The sequence below is a fragment of the Microtus ochrogaster genome, chromosome 19 (genome assembly GCF_000317375.1).
Source record: "Microtus ochrogaster isolate Prairie Vole_2 chromosome 19, MicOch1.0, whole genome shotgun sequence".
Classification (NCBI taxonomy): Eukaryota; Metazoa; Chordata; class Mammalia; order Rodentia; family Cricetidae; genus Microtus; species Microtus ochrogaster.
The window spans coordinates 46,720,282-46,726,795 of record NC_022021.1 but is presented as its reverse complement, the minus strand read 5'-3'; the positions used below and the strand labels follow the sequence as shown (position 1 = coordinate 46,726,795).

Sequence of the window (6,514 nt, the reverse complement as noted above, 5' to 3'; positions counted from 1 at the left end):
AGGGAGGGAGGGAGGAAGGGAGGGAGGGAGGGAGGGAGGAAAAAGAAAGAAACAAAGAAATCAGCTGTTACTAAAATCCATCATTTGGTTTCAGGATGCTACGCTGTAAACTTCCCTAGGCATCCTTCAGGGTACAGACAGCTTTGGGAAGCCTCTTCCAGATACAAGGCAGCTCCAGTTTTTCTGACTACTTTTACAGAAAGAGATTTTCTTTGTATGCATGGAATTGTGTTTGGATGGAGTTTATGAAACACAATCTATGATTTAGAACAGACGTTTTGGTGAAGCACTAACCATCTGGCCAATGCAGACCCGTCTTGCCGTTGACGGGCTTTCTTTCCAAGGCTGCACCATGCACCATTGCCAGACACTGGGGAATGTGAGCCAGAAGAAAGGGACTCCACTGCCTGTGACCAAGATGTCCTTGTGCCACTATGGCTGTCACCTGCCTACAGCTTTCACTGTTAATCTTACATCTCAGCAAATACAGTATTATTTCTCCAATAGTGTCGGCTGCTGATACTATCACTGACTGGTTATTTATCATATATAGCTGTAATTGAATTACCCACTGCAGTAATGGGATTTACTCTCAAATGCACATAAAAGTGCAACACAAAGTAGAATTGTTCCGCTGTGTGCTTCCTTGTCCCTTGGCTTGAACTGCAGGTCAGCCAATTCCCCAGGAAAGCAGATTCGGAAAGGACCGAGAGATAAAAGACAGGTGGGTTCGTGACCAAACACAACAGAAGCCACCCTTTAGCAAAGGCATTCTCTTTTGAAATGGTTTCCCATTTGCTGTTAATAAGACAGCCAGTCCGAAAACATGCAAAGAAAAAGTAGCAATTGAAAGACTTACTTTTCCACGTGCAGTTGTGGGCCTGTGGGGAAACATCTGGGAACTCGGGAAGGGGAGTAAGATCACTCAGCTTTGGTCTTGTTAAATAACCATAAATTTGGGGACCAGAAAAAGAAAGAGAGAGAGAGAGAGAGAGAGAGAGAGAGAGAGAGAGAGAGAGAGAGAGAGAAGGAAAAAGATGATGACAGGCAAACTTTGGGCAAAGTGTTTTGACTGTTTGAGTCCATGCTGCATTGATCCTGCCACTTTCAATGGCATGCCCCAGATGAAACACAACTCCATCTTTGAAGCTTCTGACTTCAAACTACCCTGTGAAATGCAGGCCAGGCTTCCTATTCCTAGGATCTTCCACAAGTCACCAACTAATCATGTCAGTATCCGCATGCTAAAACCAACTTAGGATTCCTGAAACTCTGAACGAAACAGAATTTTAGGCTGAGGGTGGAAAGTCTGCATGGCTCTGAAGTGGAGTTTCTATTCCCTCTTTCCTTTCTGTCAGAAATAGATGCTGTGTGCCTGAGTAATCAGTACCTGAAACACAGCGATACAGTTGCTAACGGCGCTTGCTACCAAATCAGGTGACCCAAATTTGGTCCTCAGATACATGATGGAAGAACAGAACCAACTCCCACAAGCTGTCATGTGACCTTCACACACTCACCATGTCATGTGAAAAGCACACACACACACACACACACACAGAAGCACACAGGCACACATGCTCACTCATTTACTTAAAAATAAATTTAAAAAAATACCAAACAAAAATAAGTTCTGTAGTTACACATATACCAGTCACCTCTTCAAGGTACATTCCAAAGAGCTGGAGGAGACCCATCTCTGTGATGCTACCAATCAGTGGGAATTAAAAACAATAGAATGCCCCATCTATAGCAGACCACCATGTCTGCAGGGTGGGAGAGGCTTTCACGCACAGTAATTCTGGACTAGACGTACATCTTCAACCAGAAAGGATGCAGGAGCATCTGTGAAAATCTCTGTGTTGCCGACAACAGCACCAGAGACACTATAAACAACTCAGGAAATGACATATGCTCATCTGGGGATTCCAGAAAAGTGTACTTTGCAGAAAATAAATATAAATTTTCAAGCAGGTGCAGGTGGGCAGACATGGAGAAGCTTCCCCATTAGATACTTAGTTGCAACTCAATTTGTTAGACACTGTAATTTGTGTTTTCAACATTATTGAACATTAAACACAAAAACTTGTCACCTTGGTATTATAATTATACCCTAAGCAATTTGTCTGAGTAACTATAGCAACAACTCCAGATACATTTTATAATACTAATTTGGTATAATTTTAGAATCAAGAATTATCGCGGATTTATTATAGAAAGTAGAAATGTTTTTCGCAAATGGTTGTACATATTCTACACTAAAAATGGTTTACTTAGCTAGGACTTAATGTAAATGAATGGATTTATTCTGTAGTGCACACTACGAGATCTGTAACACGAGCCTCCTCTTTGGGGGCAGGTTCTAATCTGCAGACTCTGGAGTCCATGTTCACCCATGTATTCAATGGAATAGCCTGTATCCTTGGTTGAACTGGCAGCAAAGTCCCGCCCAACCCTCCTCCACCTTCCTGTATTTTATTGGTGGAGAGCCTCTGTGTCAATGATCTGACATCCAGAGCCCTTAAAGATCATCAGCCAGTTAACGGGAGCTTTGCAATGGCTCCACTAGGCAGCCCTCTCTGGTATGAGAAGCAACTGATACAGTCACTAAGAGACTGGCAACTATCTTGAGCAAGAAACCCTCAGCAAGAGGCTAAAATGAGGACAGAGAAACTGATAGCTAGGAGGACTTCCGGTGGTCCTTGGAATCCAAGCCTATGTTAAGCTTGCAAGAACACGCTTATATTTATCTTAGTATCATTGTCAACTAGTATTACTCTGCGGTCTACATTTCTCTGCTTCGTTCTTGCAGGCTAGGAAGTTGAGACAGACATGAATAGGGACAAATACCAGTTTATTTTCACCAAATTCTGAACACCTCAAATACTTCTCTGGTCAAACTCAGGCTTTCCGGCCCAGAAGACTAAAGTCTTTGCTCTCAGCAGGGATCCGCAGCTGTCTGCCATTAAGACACCCAAAAGCGCTAGCGACATCTTAAAAGGCATAAAATAATGAGCACCATCCATCCTCCTTCCGTGAGGACAAGCACGTGTTGACTACAGACGTAGAAAAGCGGATAGCAGTTCACAGACCTCGCAGTCCTACGACCAGGCATTGTGACTACAGGCAGCATCTGGGGGAGCCACTGTCCCCAACGCTTTTACAATAAACAAACTCAAGCCAAAGGAAATCTGTGCTTAGATGATCCCATGTAGAACCGCTCTTCCATGTAAATCAAGCGTGCAGAAGAAATTTGAGTGGGTAGAAGGAAACGCACATTTCGTTGGGAGTAAACGCAGGAAAGAAAAGTTGCTTCAGTGAACTACAGTAGAAGGTGTCCGCTTAAGACTTATGCCTTCAGTGGAACTGTGAACTGCTTATTCCCAGGGACAGGCTTCACCTTCTCGCAAAACAGCGATTAATCAGCAGCTAATTCAACTATTCTAATAGGGTATTAAAAACCCTTTGCTGTTAAAGTCTACTTTTGTCTTTCTGTGTCTCCTTTTAAAAGATGATCTCTGTAGTTAATAACACTTCTGCTCTTCACATTCTTGGCCGTTACAACAGAGCCTTCCCAGATAAGCCTGGACACACAGCTATATTAAAATAAATATAAATAAATAGCTGCAATAATTTAACACCCTGCCTTTTAACCAATAAGCTCTTCGGGAACCGAACCTCCTCTCCGTATTGCACATAACTATGACATTTCAATTGCCTTCTTGTCAAACCCAATTGTCAAAGGAGAAAGATTTGCAAACAGAGGAGTTTGTAGGAATTTGTCTTCGAAGAGACCTTTCCAGTGAGAGGACTTCCATCCAATTTTTCTGTCCCTTCTTCTGAGTAGACCGGAAGCTCTCTACGGTAACAGAAAACTACCTTTTGGGGTGCAATTACTGCAAAATCTGTGTTTTACCACTAGTAGGATTCCCTACCCTCCTGCCCAGGACAGAAACACTAACAGACTCTGAAGCATCCTCTCGCCCTCTCAGAAAGCTCGCTCTTGGCGCCCCCTGCCGGGGATCTCTGGGACGCTGAGGGCGCAGGAAAGTTAAAGCCCAACTCCAGGCAACCGCATCCAGGTACAACAACAGAAAGACAGACGAAGGCGCTTCCCGCCAAAGCCAGGGGAACTGGAACCCAACAACGCTAGGCCCAGTACCAGGAGTGATCGCGGGGGTTTAACCCCCACCTCCAACAGTTCCAACGAACATCCCGAGCCCGGATCTTCGCCTGACCCCAGACGAAACGCATGAGGCGGAGGTGCCAGTGCACAGAGGCTCCGCGAGTGGCTAGCGGGTCCCCAGGCCTCACCACCTCTGCCTTAGTCTACCTCAACAAAACAGCCTGGCGGAGTTGAGTCCTAGCCCCACTATCCCCGGATTCTTCCGAACACCGCAAAGCCCCTATACCGAGAGCAAGAAAATGTCCCCGAGCCCACAGGGCTGTGAGGTAGGCGATTCCGATTGCCAGACCTGGCTGGCTGCAGCTCCCACCACGCCAGCCTGGCTTCGCGCGGAGTGCGCGCACAGATCTCCACGCGTACCTGAGAGGTGCTGGCCGAGGTTCAGGCTCGCCCACTGTCCGATCGCACACCCGGACACTCCAACTCCTTTCCAAGGCACGCTCGGATCTGGGCAAAGGCTAGGACGCAAACTTCCAGCCCGTGCACTACCTCCACTGCGACCGCCTCCGCACTGACGGTGGTCCTATTCCTACTCGAGCGGCTGCCGGGCTGTCCCCACCCAGCTGCCTGCAGAGTAACCCTAACCGAGACCTATACCACCCACAGACAGTCCAGTGTTGCCCCAGGTCTAGTTCACCCGCACAGGGTCTCAGCCACGACACCCAGGGACGCGGTGGGGAGCAGGCTCACCAGATGCGGGGAGCGTTTCTCCTGCCAGTCATCCAGCGCCCGGGGCCTGGAGGGGCTCCAAGGATCCTCTTCAGAGCGCTGCAAGGGAAATCGAGGCAGCTGCCGCTACTGCTCCCCGCCACTTCTCCAGAGCTATCCTCTGCTCGCAGCGCGCCGGGCTGGGGACCAGCTCCGCCGCCAGGAGCACGGAGTCCCTAGTTGTGCAGCTGAGCAAGCAAGCTCGCGTTGAGCGAGGGCGACCCTCAAGGTGGCAAAGTTGGGTGCCCTCTGCTAGGCAGCCGCTAGTAAGAACACCCCCAAAGAAGGGTCGCACGTGCTGGAGCGTCCCCGCAATGAGAAACTGTGATGCAGAGGCCACCTCTCTGCAGGGGCCGCGGCCGGTCACGGTTTGAGAAGCCCACCCGCTACCGGAGCACAGCACCCGGGAGTGGGCACAGCGTGAGCCGCCGGCGCCGGCGCCGCCTTCCCGGCGAGTAGAGCCCCGCTGGATGCGCGGGCCCGGAGCTCGGGGCGGGGAGCCCAGGGCCGCCTAGCCCCGCCCTCGCCACGCCCCCGCCGCCGCACCTCCCCTTCTCCTCCCCTCCCGGGTGCAAGCTGAGCGCCCCACCCGCCCCTGACCTGCCCAGGCCCCTCCTCTGGCCCCGCCTCTTCCCGAGATGGGACCCCCTAAACACTCCCCGGGGGGCTGTCACCACACCCCACGAGTCCCATTTGTGGCCCCCGAGAGCAAGTTCACCCAAATGGTGACATTTTAGGGACTCTCTTTCTCGACTTGCCAAGACCTTCTAAGGTTACCCGCCCCCTGTCCAGTCGCTCCGACGTGGCTACTTTGCGGGTTGGGCTGTATAAAGGGCTGGAGGCAGCTCGACGCAAATCAGAGACGTGGCGCTTCTACTAGGCCTGCCTAGGCTCCAGGTATGTGCGCGCCCTTTGGCGGATCACGGGTGGGGAGAGGGTAGAAGTTTAAGATTCAGTTCTTCCGTGTCATCCTAAGAAGGCCAGGGGCAGGATGGGGGCCGGGGGACTAGGGGCTCGCCGCGGAGTCTTGCAAGCAAGTTGGGCCCACGTGGCTCTCAGCTAGTTTTGGCTTACTTGGAGAGCGTAGATCAGACAAATGTACAAATCTGCCATCCAGGGAAGCAGAGCAAGAGGCCTCCAAGTGGCCCAGGTTGCATTAGGAGAGGGTCTCTTCATGGACAGAGCCAGCTGGGCTAATTCGCCAGTCTGCAAGGATATTTGAGCCTCTCGGAGTTTATATTAGAACGCAAAGTAAATCGCCTTGGCAGAGCAGTTTTGTTGACTTGAGTTGTTCTTTTCTCCTTCTAGGGAAGTGATCAACTCACGGGGTTTTAAACAACTTACATGGTTGTTGAATGGGAAAGTCACAGGATAAAGAGAGCCAGGAAACTCGGGTTCCTACCCCTGTAGCCACGTGTGACCCCTTCCCTCAGTATAGGATGGGGGTGAGAACGTCTTCAGGCTATTTTTTCCCTATCTTGGGCTTTGTTAGTGGCTTCGGGATGTTTTTGTATTAAGGGACCTCATGAGTGACTCTCTTAGCTGCAGGACCGAAGGTCGCCCTCATGGGGCCACATTCACACCCTGGTAATTGGCAAGCTGCAAATGTGCGGGGGGGGG

At 50.0% G+C, this 6,514-nt stretch overlaps 1 protein-coding gene across 2 annotated transcripts in view; it reads right to left on the bottom strand.

The window, feature by feature from the left end:
- Sema5a (semaphorin 5A) overlaps positions 1-5,367 on the bottom strand; it is a 429,658-nt gene extending 424,291 nt beyond the window's left edge. The window contains exon 1 of one of the 2 annotated variants that reach the window (XM_013349712.2): positions 4,547-5,367. The gene's annotated coding sequence lies outside the window, so the exon portion shown is untranslated. The remainder of the gene's footprint in view (positions 1-4,546) is intronic. The other variant, XM_026783702.1, reaches the window with a different exon arrangement.
- Between the last annotated feature and the right edge of the window lie 1,147 nt (positions 5,368-6,514).